The sequence below is a fragment of the Pyxicephalus adspersus genome, chromosome 11, assembly GCF_032062135.1.
Source record: "Pyxicephalus adspersus chromosome 11, UCB_Pads_2.0, whole genome shotgun sequence".
NCBI lineage: Eukaryota > Metazoa > Chordata > Amphibia > Anura > Pyxicephalidae > Pyxicephalus > Pyxicephalus adspersus.
This window is the reverse complement of record NC_092868.1, coordinates 17,429,381-17,447,771: the sequence shown is the minus strand read 5'-3', so window position 1 is coordinate 17,447,771 and position 18,391 is coordinate 17,429,381. Positions and strand designations below refer to the sequence as shown.

Sequence of the window (18,391 nt, the reverse complement as noted above, 5' to 3'; positions counted from 1 at the left end):
TTAAGCCAGGTTATAACCAGTGTAAAAATAATCATCTCTGTGCTTTAAATATAATAAACATAAATAGTCATCAATCTACAGAATGCTGTATGTGATGTTTTGTAATTTTGCTGTTGAGCGGACTGTGTCCTGTGCATTCATTATATTCATAGCAACATGATTGGTTGATCAAAGTTCCTGATGTCTCTGTGACTCCACAGAAATTTCTAGGGACTAGAAAAGAATCTAAAAAGTGTGATGTTAGTTATCTACAATTTCTTGTTTACATCGAAATTAAGGTAGAAGTTGGCAAATCATCTGGTAGAAAGAGTTGAACAATATCTAGCAATCTAATATCCAAAAGGAATGACAGAAAGAAATTACAAAAAAAGCTTAAAATGACCTAAACATGTATGGAAGGCCTATCAGCCATAAAAGACATTGGGCAAGAATATAGTGCTGGTGGTATGATCAGTGGGGACACAATCCCTTTTACATGGATTCCCATATAGATCTCTTTGTTGCTTGCCAATCGATAGTAGAAGTCCTGTAATGTTCTGTCCTGTAATTCCTGTCCTGTAATTACCAAACTTGTTGTACATTGAGGGTCAGCAGAAATTGAAGTGTTTCAAGCATTGTTGTTCATGATTGCTTGGGCCTTGGGAAATATACTACCACCCATATCTCACCAGGGCGTATGCTTGTCTAGAAATAGTTTGCATAGAATACGCAGCAGGTTCCTGTGTCAAAGTGAGAATAAATTACTGATATAGTAACACAGTCAGCAATAAAAACCTGGCACAACCCACTATACCTAAACATAGAAAAGAATTGGGTAGTGTTTTACTTTAACCTCCCCAGCGGTAACCCCGACTGTAACAAACCCCCAGGGTAACAAAAAATGCTGAAAGCGGTAACCCTGAGCCAGACTTGGGGTAGCTAAAACAATGAAAAACAATGATATATACTATGTTACCTGGTCTTCCAGCGTCCTTCTTCACGATCCGCGTCCTCTCGCATCCTCCAGTTTCCGGTGACGTCGGTTCGTGCGGTGGTTGCGTTAGGGGAGTGGCGCGAATTTCAAATTTTTTGGTTTTGCATCCAATACAGAATAAATTAGATTTATACTCTACTCAGAAAAGTAGATTTATATGTCTAAAAGCTGTACATTGTCTCTCTTTAAAATGTATTTTACAGTATAATATATTAGTATAAGTATAATAATTCTTTTAAATTTTTAAAAAATGTAATAAAAAAAATAATTTTTTAATTTTTTTTTTTTTTATTTATTATTTTGACATGATTTTTTGTTTCAAACTTTTATATAATTACCACTTTTAGACATAAATCCAGACAGAAATGAACCGCTCAGGAGGTTAAAATGATGAGATTAATTAGAACTCTGTAAAACTTTTATATACCCTTACAAAAAGTTTCCCTAGTATTTGTTTTGTCTTGGAGTCGTGTCCCTCTTACTTACTCTCCTTTGCTGTGTTGTGCTGTGCAGTGTTCTGGTTGTTGGTGGTGCCTTGACATTATCCCTTCCAATGCAACACATGCAATTATCAGCAGGGGGATGTTTAAGTAAAGAGGAGAGTGCAGGCTTCTGCAGGAGTGAATGCTACTTTTTGCTACTTTTTTTTTCTTCTAGAAGAAATGGGCACTTTAACCCTTGCAATGGGTAAGGGGACCCACTGCAAGGTAAATATTCGTTTTACTCAGAGCTCAGCTTTAACTTATTGCAACACTTTCATGTAGGAGGCCATAAGTTAATTTTACACATGTAAATTAGAAATGCAGAAATATGCTTAGAGGGTAGAAGCATAATCTCAGTGTATCCATGTATCTTTGGTATAAATAATTATTCTATTTTCCCCTGAGAGAAATACCCCTATCTTCACACCTGTGTCAGGGAGTCTAGTCAGGGAGTCAGAGATCTAAGTCAGGGATAATTAATCACTTTTCAAATGTGTAATCAGCTAATATTTATTTTAATTTGTTTTACTATTCTTTGGCGAAAAAAGGTTTCTTTTGAAATTTTTATTAATGGTTTGGAAGTACAGTGTATATTTACAATCCTATGTTCAAACACCTTGAAAATGTGTGCACAATATAAAAGGTCATATACTCACCAAAGGCTGAGATAAACAGCTTCCTAATTGGAACAGTCTCAACATAATATTAGGTAGTGTGGTGTCAGTTACTGTATACAAACCCTCACTGTGAGTTAATCACAAACAAAGCAAAAAAACAAAGCAACAAAAAAAAAAAACTTTATGGAGCCTAGACGTTCATTAACTTCTGGAGCAAGCTTTGATCTGCAAAAAAAAAAAAAAACTGGAGAGTTAGTTACATTTGTTAGCCATATTCGTTACCCAAGTCTCACTGAAAAAAAATGTTAGGTGAAAAATTTGGGCCACTCATTAGCTGAGGTATCACTGTATATATATATATATATATATATATATATATATATATATATATATATAGTCTATAACAGTCTATTTTATTCGGCCTGTATCCCAAAATATATAACTCTGGATAGAGTATTGAAGGTTTAAAGTTTCAGTCAGTCTAATTTATTATTTTATTCTGCCTATATAATAAATTGGAGAGCGTTTCCTTGACTTCATGCCCAGGGATCACAATAGGTCTTCTGTTCTTGGGCAGAGTCCTCTCTTCCTCCTGTGTCACTGTCTATATCTGTTTGTCCTTTGCAACCACTATTTAATGTACAGCACTTTGTAATATGTTTGCGGTATATGAATACTGTTTATAATAATAATAATAATAATAATAATCTAAATTGGACTGTAAATTGCTTTCACAGGATTGCAGGTCAGGGGCTGCAATGACCATAAATGCTATTTTCTTTGTATACTGTGTCCTAAATCCTAAAAAGACTATTTTGACTGGCATACAACAAGTCCCCACCCCAAGACAAGGACAACAGCCTTAGACATACTTGAATCACCCTAAAAGACACAAGGATAGCAGGGCAAGTTAGCTTGCTACTTTACCCCAACAAGGGTAGGGATACAGAAACTTTTATACTTACTTCCAGTTCTAGTGACAATATATAACATTTAGTTTCCTAACATATTCAGTACTGGAGATCAGAAAATATAGGGGGTAAATGTCTAAAAAATAGTTATCAGTCAAATACACTGGCAGCCAACATTTAGTGGCCTAACCAAAACACAGTTGACATCAATACAGAATGTTTAATCCCACAAGGTTGTCATGTTTCTACTGTGTTGATATTAATTATATTGAAATATTAATCCTGGCCACTAATTATTTGTTGTATGAATAATGAAATGTAATTTTGTGAATTGTGAAACTGTGTGTTTTTGTGAATTACAATGCCAAATGTTGTTAGTCTACAAAATAGAAAACACCAGCATTTTGCCAGTGCAGATTAGAATAGAAAAGTATTCATGATTGACACTATATTGAAAACATGCTTTTGGAGGGTTCATTTAGGATTTTGGAGCATTTATTTAAATCTGCCGATATCTTAGTTCCGAGTGTTGTCTCTAAAATTACAGTAGTATGTTTGGTAGAATTAGGATGGCATCAGCGCATTCCAGTTTTTTTTTTCACAGTGAGAGTAAAAGAGATAGCCATCACCAACTTCCATTAGAATTTGTTCTAAATTCATTTTTATTAGATACAGTATTATTAATTATAGTATAGATTTATTTTCACTAATTTAAATACCTTATGCACTGTATTTTTGGCCACAGTGGCAAGAGGAAGCCTGTCACCAGAATGGGTAGTAGGAAATTGAGAATAGTGGAACATGCTAAATGACAGTGGGCTCAATGGAAGTGGACCCAAAAGGCCTCTCCAAGTAGCTTTACAGTTTTGCATCTGAAATAGGGTGCCTTGAGTCTGTGAAAGAAAAAAATGAAATCTCAAAACTATCAAGACATCAAGTGAAACATACTTGCCAGTGTCAGAAAGCTATGTCTCAGTTCATTGTCATTCTCCATTAATATAATTATCCAAAACAAATAGCGAAAAGTACCTAAGATTGATTAAAAGTCCAGCTAGACTGAAAAGGCCCTCTGTAAGCCTTAATGTGAATCTTTTAGAACACTCATGGAAAGAACTAAAACATGCAGTTTGAAGAAGGTTTAAACCTTGAACTGCCAGAGCAGTTTGCTTAAGAAGTGTGGGGCAAACTACCTGTTAACAGGTACATTTTTTGCAGTGCTTTTCTTTATATTCCTAGCATGTATATATAAGTATAGGATACATAAAGTTATAAATTGAAAAAATATACATTTTAAAAGTAAGTTTTTCTTGAAACGAAAAATACTACAATTGTTTATATAGACTATAAATGATTCATAAAAACGGGTTACTTATTAATCAACGGCATGCATCACTGTAAAAAAAAAATAGTAGGTCTGGTAGGGCAGACTGTTTAGTATCTTGATCCTGAAGTGGTTAAAATTGCTCATTTCTATTTACAATTTGCAATTACATATTACAGAGGGACACACCTTGTAGTACCTAAGGGAGGAAAAACAGCTGAGACTGGATTGTAGGGAGAGACAGATACTATATGAGTGTTTTTTTCTGCTTCAGATTATAAGTGAATACAACTCATCTCTGAATACAACTCAGGTGTCAGAGATCTGTGTTTGCGTTGTTAGAGGTCTGACAAGCAAAATATTCTCCTGTTATGTAAACTTTCTATGTATTTATTAATCTACTAAATACACTTTGAGTTTACATTGTCTAAGTCTGACAGATTTAGGTTTTTATGATTGTTACCATTTTTTTTCTCTATTGCCTTGATGCACAGTTAGCAAACTTTAAAAAATATTATCAGGAGAAATAAAGTTTAAGCTGGAAGCATCAATAGATCCTTGAGTCAGAGGGATATGAGGATATTAAATAAGGATAATACTGTACATGCTGTGTTGTACTGTGATGTAAGGTTCCTGATGTACAAGCATCATTCCAAAGAGTCATGTGTTAGAATGGAAAAAAACAGTATAATTAAGTGAATATGTTTTTTTTTTAATTCTTTGGCTGGCTGACAAGAGTAACTTGAACTTGAACTCTTAGTCATAGACCAGACGTTGAGTGACGGTACAATTGTTCAGAGCAGTGTTTACAGATAATATATACAAATAATATTAAATAAAATATTTGATAAGAAGCTTTTGCTGGTGAATAAGTTCAAGAGAATGATTAATAATGTCATACAGGTAGCCAAACAATATAATACACTGGTGATTGATGTCAAAGCTATGCTGGATTGGTGTAGGAAACAATATACATATTAGACGAGGCACAGGAGACTTCACAAGAAACATACTAAGTGCCCTATCTGCAAAAATAAAACTTAGATGTTCTGAAGAATGACTGTGAACCAGAATATAAACTGCTGTCTAAAAGATTAAATTAAATATTTTTTGTTTTTTAAATATTGATCTTTTAAAAATTATTTGCTATAAGTAAAAGATGATAAAATAGGTACACACAGATCATGGGGTTAATTAGTAACATAGATATAGTGATGGAAGTCAAGATTATATAGAAATGATGGTAGAACCCTGCTGGACCACCACACAAGTAGTGGCTGGAGGAATTGGAAACTTTTCTAAGTTTCTAGGTAAGCGAATGAAGAAGCAATGCACAAGACAGGTAGAGTGGGGAAGAAAAATTATTGAGATGATGTACTTTTCAAGGTCTGTACTGCCATTTGGTATGATATAGCAAAAAATATAAAAATAAGTTTACCTTAATATAATTTTAATGCTCAAGTGAGGCCTGGAACAGAGTACGAAGTGAAAAATCACCGCCCGGGAAAGACAAATGATGAATGAGCTGAAATTTGTTTGGCTCCTTCTTGGGCACCACCCCTAAAGGAGAAATCACCAAGTCCCCTACCGGACGCGTTGGGAAAGCCCCCCCCCATCCTGCCCAACCTCACCTCCTTCCTCAATTTCTCTCCCACCACCTCTGGGTGTAATATTGCTGTTCAAATTCCTTGCCAGTGGAGGGAGCTCCTTGAATGAGCAAGGAACCTGAAAACCCTATGTGAACCCCTTTTCCAACAGCTTGGCAGCCGCCTGGTCCGCATACCTACTTAGGAAAGGCCGTATTGGACCTACCTTCACCCGTGTCATCCCTCTTTCCAGCGGTGTCCGACCCCCTTCCACCGCCTGCTCGAAAACAGCGGGCCGCTCCATGCATGCCCCCACATTTTGCACATTCGTGCTTAAAACAGCAGGCCTGGCCGAATTTGAAGCCACCTTCATTAAATGGCTAACACCCCTTTTTTACGGAAGGCCGAGGGCCCGAAAGGTGACAGGACCATCCCCCCTCCAAAAAGGGCTCCACACCCCCGCTCCTCCCCGGTGTCATCAGCTTCATCCACAAGCCAATGTCCTTGTGGTCCCACCAAATTGTGGCCCGCTCTTTGCCGATGGGGTGCTATTTGTCGTGTGCGCTGTTCGAATCTTTTAGTTCGTTTTTGTAACGGACAGTGTGGGAGGTAGCCAGGGTAGATTTGGTCATCCATTACCTGGATGATTTTCTTTTCATCGGGCCAGCCGAGTCGGCAATGTGTAGAGTGTTGGTGGCGACATTTGATTTCTTGGCAGACAGTTCAGCATACCCTTGGCGAAAGATAAATCTGACGACCCGACGCTGGAGTTGATTTTTCTGGGGATCACAATTGACACCGTGGCGATGGAGTGTCGATTGCTGGAAGACAAGTTGGATTACGGATCGATGTGGTAAGGGCGGTGGACAGGAGAAAACTTACGTTGAGGGACATGCAGTCACTCCTGGGTAAGTTAAATTTTGCCTGCCGGATCATGCCTATGGGGCGGATATTTGAGAGGAGATTGGCGGCGGCTACAGCTGGGGTATGTTGCCCAGGGCATTTTATTCATCTGCGCAAGGACTTGAGGGAGGAGTTAGAGGTTTGGAAGAGATTTTTGAACAAGTACAATGGGAGGTCAGTTTGGTTGGTGGGGCCGGTTTGGAATGTGGACCTGGAGTTATTTACAAAAGCGGCAGGAGAATCTGGGTACGGGGCATTTTGGCAGGGAAAATGGAGTGCCGAACCTTGGCCTGAGTCGTGGAACGAGGCTGGTTTGGTGGCGAATTTGGCGGTCTTAGAACTGTTCCCCATTGTGGTAGCGCTGGAGTTGTGGGGTGGAGAGCTGGCAAATAAGAGGATAAGGTTTTGCTGTAACAGTTTGGGTGTGATTCAGGCTGTGAATGCCTATTCGGCATCTTCGCCGCCGGTGAATAGATTGCTGAAGCAGTTGGTTTTTTTTGTTGCCTTCGCTGGAACATCGGTGGCTGCTGTGCATATCCCTGGTACTGTTAACAATATAGCTGACTCTCTGTCTCGGTTTCAGTGGGAGCAGTTCGGCAGCTGGTCCCAGGGGCGGAGCAGCAAAGTGTCCCGTGCCCTCAGGAACTGTGGAAGATCCCCTTGGCATCGTAGCGGGTATGATTCGGCGTTCAGTGAGTTTGGCTACGTGGTTGGCGTATTCAGCGGTATGGAAAGAATAGTGGTATTTCTGTGAGGAATGCGGGGGGGCCAGGTCAGAAGAGGATTTTAAGGGGGTGCTGATTTATTTTTTGTGTCGCTGTTTTGAGAGGGGGTGTTTGTGGCTGTTATGAATAAAAAATTAGCAGGCTTGGCCTTCCTGTTCAAATTAATGGGGTTGAAGGATTTGAGTAAGGAGTTTTTAGTGCAACAGGGGGTGAAGGGGTTTAGGAGGGGGAGAGTAGGAATAGATAGGAGACGGCCGGTGTCGTTCCCCTTGTTGATAGCATTGGTGAAGAAGTTACAAGGATCTGTGGTTATAGTTAGAGAGGGCGTTGTTTAGAGTGGCGCTCGTTTTAGCCTTTTTGGGGGCTTTTAGGATTGGGGAGCTGGTCAGCCAGGCAAAAAAAAAGCCGGGAGGGATTCAGGTCAGTGATGTGGGGTGTGACGGTGAGCAAATTAGGATTCGTTTGGCAAGGTCAAAAACAGACCAGTAAGGGGGTGGATATTGTTTTAAAGAGTTTGGGTGGAGGTTTGGTGTGTCCGGTGGAGGCTGTAAGGGAATTTTTGGCGATTAGGCCTGGGGGGTGGGCCCTTGTTGGTGCACGCTGATGGTTTGGCATTATCAAGATATCAGCTTGTGGCGTTTTTTAGAAGATGTTTATGAGAGGAGAGGGTGGAGGCAAAAATCTTTTCCTCGCATTCTTTCAGAATTGGGGCAGCTACGAAGGCAGCTCGGTGGGGCCTTGGGGAGGAGGTTATTCAGCACATTGGTCGCTGGGAATCTCATCGCTTTAGGTCATACCTACGGCCGCATATGCTGTGATGGGGCGGGGGGGGGGGATGGTTTTCATAAGGGAAGGCTGTTATCTTGTTGTGAATAATTTTGTTATTCTGTTTTAGGTGGTTCCCAGTGTCTTGTTTGGATTATCGGGCTCTCCTATGTGAGCAGCATTACGGCCAGATTAGCAGCAGCTGGGTTTCCCTCGTGCCGAAGTTGTAATTTGGTGTATTGGAGTGCCCGGGATGCAATGGAGTAGGCTGCTGGCAGAGGTTCCTCGGTATTTGCAATGAGATAGGAGTCCAAATATGTGGGTGTTGCACGTGGGGGGGGGGGAATGATTTGGGGAAGAGGCCAGTTAGGGAATTATTCAGGGACATTAGGTGGGACGTGCTTAGACTGCTAACTTTGTTGCCAGGTATCATAAGGGTCTGGTCGGATGTGGTGGCTAGGACACAATGGCGAGGCTCTCGGTCAGTGGCCCGGGTGAATAAAGCTAGGGTTAAGCTTAACAAATCGGTGGGGGGCTTTGTGGCATGGAAATAGGGGGGGGTGGTAGTCCAGCATAGGGAGTTGGAAGGGGTTGTACTTGGAGGCTGACAGGGTGCACTTGTCTGATGTGGGTATGAATCTGTGGTGTCTAGGTTTTCAGGAAGGAATTCAGAGAGCGGTCAGGGTGTGGCGGGGCACACAAGGGAAAGTTATTGCTCTTGTGGTGCGTGGCGGTGAGGTCCTTGAGGGAAGGTGTTGTTTTGGACTGTTTCAGTGGGGGTGAAGGCCTCATATATGGTACGGGACCCTCGGTAAGGTTGATGTTGTGAGTGTTAAATTGTTTTGTGGTAGGGCTGCGAGTGCTGCTGGTATCGTTCCTGAGCTTGAGGTGCGGCTGGGAGCATTACATATCACGGTGGTGCAGACCCATTAGGTGCAAGGGGTTACAATAGTGGGGCCTTCGAGGACCAGTAACCAGGGGGTAAGTTTAGGAAAGAATGTTTTATTGTATCGGTTACAGTTATTTGTGATTATTTGTAAGTTGTTATTATTTGTTGATTATGTGTTTATATATTGTTATTTATGGTTAATTTTATGGTTATTTATTAAAAGAGTTAATATTTAATCAAGTTATTTGTTAATAAATGGCCCAAAGGGGCCATTTACCCAAGTTGTTGTCTCAGTGTGTGTTTGGGGTAAAGGGGGTGGGGTAGGGGGAGGAGGAGTGGGGGCACGGCATGCGGGATCTGTGCCCTGTCACAGTCAAGTGAGGCCTGGAGCAGAGAACAAAGTGAAAAATCAGTGGAAGGCCTGCATGACTGGGAAGGGATGGGAGCAGGCGGGGAAGGGTTAAGAGTTAACATAGAGAAGGAGGGGGGATGATTTAGTATGCCGGGAAGTGACGTACAGGGGGGAGGGAGAAGAGGAGTGAAAAGGGGGGTGAGTCGGAAAGTGAGGGTCTTTTTTCAGCGTGACGGAGAGAGGGAAGGAAGTTTTTCCCACCCCCGCCCTTTTTGAGGTGTATTGGTGAGGTCCTCTAGGGAAGGTGTTGTATTGGACTGTTTCAGTGGGGGTAAGGGTCTCATATATGGTATGGGACCCTCGGTAAGGTTAATGTTGGGAGTGTTAAATTGTTTTGTGGTAGGGCTGCGAGTGCTGCTGGTATCGTTCCCGAGCTTTAGGTGCGGCTGGGAGCATAACATATCACGGCGGTGCAGACCCATTAGGTGCCAGTAACCAGTAACCAGGGGGGTGTTTAGGAAAGGTTGTTTTATTGTATCGGTTACAGTTATTTGTGATTATTTGTAAGTTGTTATTATTTGTTGATTATGTGTTTATATATTGTTATTTATGGTTCATTTTATGGTAATTTAATAAAAGAGTTATTATTTAATTAAGTTATTTGTTATTAAATGGCCCAAAGGGGCCATTTAACCACGTTGTTGTCTCAGTGTGTGTTTGGGGTAAAGGGGGTGGGGTGGGAGGAAGAGGAGTGGGGGCATGGTACGTGGAAACTCAGCCCTATCGCAGTCATGAAAGTAAGAAGAATTATTCGACAAATCAGCAAAGCCTAATTTTCAAATTAGTCAAATAGTTAAAATTTGTCAAAGACATTCCAGCTTGTGTTATAGGAACACAATTTATACTTTTACACTTTTAATTCTACAAAAGCAGGTTTAATCTACTAAATGAACAAACAAAACACACTATTCAATATTTAGTAGTCTCATATGGGGTGAATATTAGAGAAAAACCTAACAGTGACAGATGGCGAGACAACACATGGCACTGAATAAGACAGACCGAGGCAGTGGATATTTTTTTTTTTTGCAACAGGAGAAACAATTCCTACGAGGAAGCTCACATGCCTTCAAAACTCACAATATGCAATGATCCACTTGCTGCTTTTATAATACATTCGATCAGAAACACTAAAATGGAATGAGGGATTTATCGCCATCATTTAGAATAGGAAGGGAAAAACTTGCTGTATATGTATTAGTAGGTGTTTTGGGGATATATGAATGTATTGATAAACTTGTTTCTGATGTGTCTTTTGAGATAATTTAATCTAGTTTAGGAACTGATATGATGAGAAAAAAGGGTGGTTAGTTGATTTAGTAAAATGATCCATTTTTAAAGATGCACATGTTTATATTCAGTTTTAAGGCAGCGTAAACATGCTCAATTATTGTTGTTATAAACAATCTTTCATGATCGTTTCCAGTAACAAAGGACTGAAAGATGAATGAACGAGCGCTGTACACAAAGTGACACCACGCTGCACTCTCTTCCCTTTGATTCTCTTGCAGTTTTTTTTTGCTGTTGTACATGGATCTGCATCAGGTGACCTCTGTACACATGTCAGATTCTTGTCCAAGACAAGCTCGACCTTTCGTATCAGACGAGAATCATCCCATATGTGTACACCCTAGTAGTGTAGAGTGGTAGGGGGAATCTGTACAATTAAAGTTTTTCTGAAATTTTCTTGTACTGGTGTAAATATATCTTTAAAATAAAGGATGCGTTTTTTAATTTTTTTTTAACACATTTGGGTACATTTGAGAACCTAGAAAAGAATTTAGAGCAGCGGTTACCAACCGGTGGTCTGCGATGGTCCGTCTCACGTCAGGAGAGGGACCTTGCTGGCGGGGGGACTGTCCGGAGCCGCGGACCACATCCCCTATACAAATCCCAGGGTCAGGGAAGTGGGCAGGCTGTCCCTGGACACAACCCACCCACTCTCCCATCCCAGGCTCAGATCTGGGATGGGAGAGTGGGTGGGGTTGTGTCATGATGATGTCACTACGGGGGAGGTTTCTCCCCCCTTTGACACCAGACTCCCTGCGCATGCGCGGCCAGGAGCCGGTAATTTTAGTGGTCCGCGGAACTGAAAAGGTTGGCAACCACTAATTTAGAGTATGCGTTGCTGAGGAACTTTATTTGGGAATACTACCAGAACCCATAGGTCCACATTTAGCTATTATACGAGGGGGGACCCAAAAGAAACAGGACTGTCTTCTGTGTGGTTGGACCGCGAGTGGATGGGGTTTGATTAAGGTTAGTGCTTGTCCGTAGCCAGGTGGATACCTCTGTGAAACAATCTCACTACTCAGGCAGTGATTGTTTTTTAAACAATTTTCTTGTTACCCTGTCAAAATTGTGTCACATTTCAGGGAGCAAAGAACTTTTTTAAAATTTTGTTTTCTCCTTGGCAAAGAAGAAGCACACATTTTTTTCATTATTGTTTTTATTTTTTGTGTCCTTACAAGTTATTTACAGTTTCTAGGTCAAGGTTTCAAGGTCATTACAATGTTTTTTCAAGTGCTTCATTCAAATGGGATTACAAGAAAGTGTTTAGGAAAGGCCCCACAAATTACCAAACATCTTGTTATAAATTATTTCATTAAAATTGTGTTTATTTAGATATACTGGCACTTTCTGGGTCTACAGAAAAAGAGAGGATTTAAAGGGAGGTAAAGCTACAAACTTGATTTGTACAGAACATAAACATTCACGTAAATGGCAGTTGCTCTAATCAGAGATACATCCTGAGGGGGAAAGCTGCTGTGTTTGAATTATAAATGACATTTAACGGTTTATTCAGCTGGCTATTGCTGACGCTAGATGACATGTGTGCAGTCATTTTCTTGTGCTTGAAATTCTTCTGTCATCTTCCCCTTCCAGGAAAAAAGAGGGATTGAGCTGGCACTCTAGAACAGGATGAGGGTAAAGTCCAAAGGACAATCTTCTTCTACATAAGAAATAATGTCTTGTAATCTTGTCTTGCAATGTCAAACTCTAATTTTTTTATAGAATTTATTGCACTGGCTTTTGTGGAAGAGATTTCAAAATATTAATGGGAAGGAAACAACAGCATTAAACTGGGCCCTTAGTGTTTCCAGCTCCTTACAACAACGCAAAATAATCAGGATAAACAATACCCACTGTTTGATATGCAATTATGGCTCTGAGGATCTTCTTGCCTGTCCGACACTTACTATACATCCAATGTTCCTGTCTATCAGCTGGAGGGCTTCTCCCTGTCAGCTCCAAACAAAGCTATCAGCAACCTTTTACTCAGGTTTCCGTTCCTTCACCCAGACCAACTTTCCGTGTCCCTAGGCAGAGAGCTCCTCACAGACCGACTGTCTGCGCCTCCAAACAGAGCTCTCCCATACAGTCCACAGTCTCTCCAAGTTACACTGAGCCCGCACAGACCCCTGTCTGTGTCTCTTCAAATTAGGCTCCTGACTGAGCTCCTGGCTCTGGGTTATATCCCCACCCTCAGTGTTTCTTCATTAATTATCTCACAGGTGAGAGTCTTCCACCTGCTACTTCACACAGGAGAGGAATCTTGGGCAAATATATCTCCCTTCCACCTCCAATATATATATATATATATATATATATATATATATAAAAATACACTTTTGTTACAGTGCTTGGTTCTGTTCACCATTTAAACGAGGTGGAGACATACGCACGAAACGCGTTGAGTGAATTTAGAAAATAGTGTTCATGGTCAGAAGTTTGTGAACAAACTGCTTGGATAAGAAACCTTTCTATATAGATAAAAAAGATTTTAACAAAGTTGCTATGTACTGTTATATGAATTATTTTTGTACATGTTTATATGAAAAAATATTTTTGTAATTAAAAGATTAAGTCTAAATTTTCTAGGATAAGTCTAAATTTTAGAAATTTTAGAATTTTTGTCACTTGCTTTGCAGATATGTGCCTTTAAAGTCCTACATATAACCTACATTAGGTGGTACACATTGTCTGTTCATAATCATTTGGGATGTGGCATTGGTAGGGTTAACTGGGCAAAATAATCCAAATAACATTTTTGCTCAAAGAAATTATGCACACTTAATATTTTTCCTTTTTTAGACCATTACTTGTAACTGCTAGAGATAGTTGTGTGTGAAAATCCCAGCAGATCAGTAGTTTCTGAAATACATCTACGAGCATGCCACATTCAAAGTTACCTAAACTACCTTTCTTCCTATTCTGATGCTCAGTTTGCAATTCAGCAGGTTGTCCTGACAATGAGTACATGCCATGTGATGCAATGTGATTGGATGATTAAACATTTGCATCAACATGCAGTTGAACAGGTGTACCTAATAAAGTGTTCAGTGAGTGTATACTTTCTACATGCAATAAAGCAGTGTAATGGAATACTTAGATGTAAACTGTCACAGAAAACAGGAAAACACAACAGAGACTGTCTGACACTAATGATTTACCATTAATATAAAAGGTGTTCTGTCAGTCCAAACTATGTCTAATAATAATAATAATCAGTTAATTAAGAACACAACCCTTTTGGGCATGCACTTTCGCAAGCTAAAGCTGGCAGTAATATTGGAGGTTGTCATAGTAACTCAATAAATACAAAGGCCAATTATGCATATAGTACTATAGGACAGTAGAATAGGATTTGTAAACATCCTAGAAATCACCTGAAAAGAAACACATGACTGTGGCACCGCAGAGATCCCGCATTCAGCTCCACTCCTCATTTTTAACCTCCTTACATATAACACACAAGACCAATAATGATTAATGGCCCGAAGGCCTTTTAATATAAACTAATGAACTATTAAATAAAAAACAACAATAATGAAAATAAGCATATTAACAAACATAACATAAATTAACAGTAAAAAAACCTATAACATGACGCTAACATACTAACTAACTATATCCTGCAAACTCTTCCTTCTCTGGTTACCGGTCCTCGAGAGCCTCCTCCCATTACCCATCAGGAATCTGCATCATCATGATATTTATGCTCCCATCCGCATCCAAACCCCAGCTAAGGAATTATATCACAAATTATTTGCAGTCCCTACCCCTTCAATATTCCAACCATTGCCTTTCCCACTACATCCACGAGAATCCACACCAACCATGGATCTCCTACCACTGATACCATCACCAAAAAAACACCTTCCCTCGAGGCCCTCACTGCCCATTTCACCCTTGTACCCAATAATGGGTGGGCAGGTAGAAAAAACTTTCCTTGTCTCTCTGCCCTTCCTAAAAGTGAATGCCCCACCCCTTAATAAACCCACACTTTTATCCCTTTAACCCTTCCTATTTATTTTGTCACCCCTGCTCACCACTTCCTATACTATTATCTTTTTTGCTGCCTGCTCACTGCTGCCTCGAGTCATGCAGGCCTTCCTTTATCGCCCCCTATGTCCTTTCAATCCAGAAAATAAAAATCATGCTCCTGACACAAGTTGTGATGTGATATTCCAGATATATTTATTTTTCTGCTTAAAACAAAAAGTAAAGAGTCATCTGATACATAAATATGTAAGGTGAAGGTGGCTCTTCTCTTTCTGACATAGATGGATGACATACATGTGTTGGGAAATTCTATTTCCTTTTTGAGTAGTTTCACATATATATCCATATAGGCAAACAAACAATGCAGAATACAAATTTTATGTACTTTAATGCCATAAATAATGCCACAGTCTGTAATGATTTACACCCCTGGCACACCTACATGAGAAAACATGAAATTTTAATTTGGAAGATATGGAATCTCTTTCATTTGTTACCTGCATTCATAGCAACTGTGTGATGAATATTCAGAGTGGAAGGGCACCTTAAACTCATTACTGATCATTCATGATAAGTTCATTGGATTGACTTGATTGGATATTTTAAGTATAATTTCCTTACCATAAACAGTTTCCTACAACATAATTGTTAATGATCAACAAAACACAAACCATGGGTATCAAAGAAACAAGGTATACATATTGAACACAAGAAGGAGTAATGAAAGGGAAGCAATGGAATTGATTTACTAAAGTAACTTAAGTTGTTCACTGAACTATCATCTTTCAAGGTATAATTTACAGAGTTTAGTGAATGCAGTGATAACAGCTCAACAAAAAGATTTTTTTTTCACTTGCCAAGGATTTTTTAATCTGCTAAATCCAGAAATGACATCAGTATCATTGAATTGGCTCTAGTTCTTGTGATACAGGAATCAGAATAGACGATTTTACCAACAACAAATGTTAACAGAGCATATTATCATCAATCTTTATTTACACCAATGTTTTGCATTTTATATATTACATGTGGCATTATTTTTTAATGAAACTTTCATTTGCCTTCTTTTTATTCATACATTTTTTTACAGATATATGAGTTCTTCAAGAAGTTGTTTAAATGACCCTAATGTATTTTGCTACATTTGTGGTGAATATTCTCAGCAAAAACAGAGAACAAACATTACAGAGATTGTGAAACAAGCATATCTTGCATATGTTGGTAATAAACTGGAGGACCAAGATAAGTAATGGGCTCCCCATATGGTATGCAAAACTTGTGTAGAGTGTCCATGTCAGTGGAAAAATGGTAAACTGAAAAGTTTGAAATTTAGTATGCCTTTGGTATGGCGAGAGCTCAAAAATAATCATAATGGTTGTTATTTTTGTGCTGTGAATGTAAAAGGTTTCAATCGTTACAAGAAAAACAAGTTTGATTTGGAATCAGCAAGACGACCTGTGCCGCATGGTCCTAAAGTTCCTATACCAGTGTTCAGTACACTCCCTGATATTCCTGTATCAGACATGGAGGATATACAGGGTTTGGAGTGTAATCCAGGCATTAGCAGTGAAAGTGAATATGAAGGAAGTATTTCATCCAACCAGCAGTTCTCTAAAGAAGAGCTCAATGATTTAATACGTGACCTAGGTCTGTCAAAAACAAGCTTCTGAACTTTTAGCATCCAGGCTAAAAGAAAAGAACTGTCTGAGACAGGAAGTTAAAGTAACGGTTTAGAGAACAAGAGAGGTGACACTCCTACCATATTTTAGTGAAGATGAAGACTTCATGTACTGTTGTACCATCCCTGGACTACTAGCCCATATGGGAATACCAGAATACTGAGCAGAAGGCTTTTCATAGACAGTTCCACTCAAGGTTTAAAATCTTTTTTCCTGGATAATATGGCAACTACGCATCAATTCCAATTGGTCACTAAACAAAACTTAAAGAAGAATATCAAAATATAAAAATGGTCTTACAAAAGCTATCATGAACACCAATGGTCCATATGTGTTGATTTAAAAATGATGAACTTCCTACTTAAACAGCAAAGTGGATACACAAAGTATCCATGTTTTATCTGCTTGTGGGATAGTAGAGCAAAGCAGGATCACTGGAAACAAGTGAAAACATGAAAAAATGTGCAGCGAACATCATTAATGAGCCAATGGTTGACAAAGAAAAAAGTTATTCTCCCTCCACTACACATAAAGTTGGCATTAATGAAACAATTTGTTAGAACCCTAAACAAGGACGGTGATTGCTTCAACTACATTTGTAGATTCTTCCCTGGATTGAGTACTGAAAAATAAAAGCAGGAATCTTTGATGGACCCCAGATTCGGAAACTGATAAATGATTCAAATTTCACCATTTACATGACTGATACTGAAGCTTCTGCCTGGTACAGCTATGTCATGGTTGTCAAGAACTTCTTTGGTAACCATAAAGCACAAAATTATGAAGAACTGGTGCAAAACTTGCTCTTAAACTTTAAAAATGTGCACTTTATTGTGCAATGTTAAACTTTAAAAGGTACACTATGCTCTTAGCCATTTGCAAAAATTTTCAGAAAACCTTGGTTATTTAACCCCCCTAGCAGTATTCCCGAGTGTGACGCAGGGTGGGAAAAATTGCAAAAAGCGGTAACCCCGAGTCACACTCGGGGTAACTTTGGGGGACCCCCTTACCTTATCCCCCCGCTCCAGCGGCGATCTCACAATCCCGCTGTGATGGTGGGGCGCTTCTCCAACAGGGGGTGTTGCAGGGCGGGAAATTTAAAAGCAGATTACCGAGATGCGATCACCAATAGTAAATCCAGAGGGTGATGCCAGCGGAGATTTCCCGCTGGCAGCACCCCCTGAATCTACTCCCGCTGCTGTCCTGCTCGCATCTCCTGGAGGCTGATCTCCGGGTGATGCGAGCAGGAGAGTGAGCAGCGGGGACATCCCCTACCGCATCACCCGGAGATCAGCCTTCGGGAGATGCGAGCATGGGAATTAGCAGGGCGGGGACATCCCCACCGCATCACCCGACAAGATGTGTGACATCTTCCGGGTGATGCGGTGGAGTGATGGATTCTGGGGGCGGGAAATTTAAAAGCAGATTACTATGTAATCTGCTTTTAAATTTTTCTTTACAGTAAAAACACATTAAAACATATAATAAAAGTATAAATACATATTGTAGTGCACCAAGCATCATTGCCCAGTGCCCTGATTTACATTTTGCCCACTATTAACCTTGACCTTGATCTGACCTTTTGATGACTTTTTGATCACTTCCTGAATGTATCATTTGATCACTTTGTCCTTGACCTTGATTGTTCCTGACTTATTGCTGGAGACCACATGGCATCCAAAAGGCATCTCGCTGGCGCAAGCGCTGTTTTGGAGGAATTCGAACGCAGTATGGAACCGTTAGGGCTAACCGGCGCAACTTGCCAGCACTGTTTGCAAAAGGGAAGCTGAAGACAGGAGAAATTGTTGCCTGGCAGAAAGGCAAGATGATGGCCCTGAGATG

At 39.9% G+C, this 18,391-nt stretch overlaps 1 protein-coding gene across 2 annotated transcripts in view; it reads right to left on the bottom strand.

Annotated features, from left to right (window-relative positions):
* Positions 1-18,391, bottom strand: part of LOC140341415 (synaptotagmin-A-like) — a 206,234-nt gene that overhangs the window by 116,117 nt on the left and 71,726 nt on the right. The gene's annotated exons all lie outside the window — the stretch shown is intronic.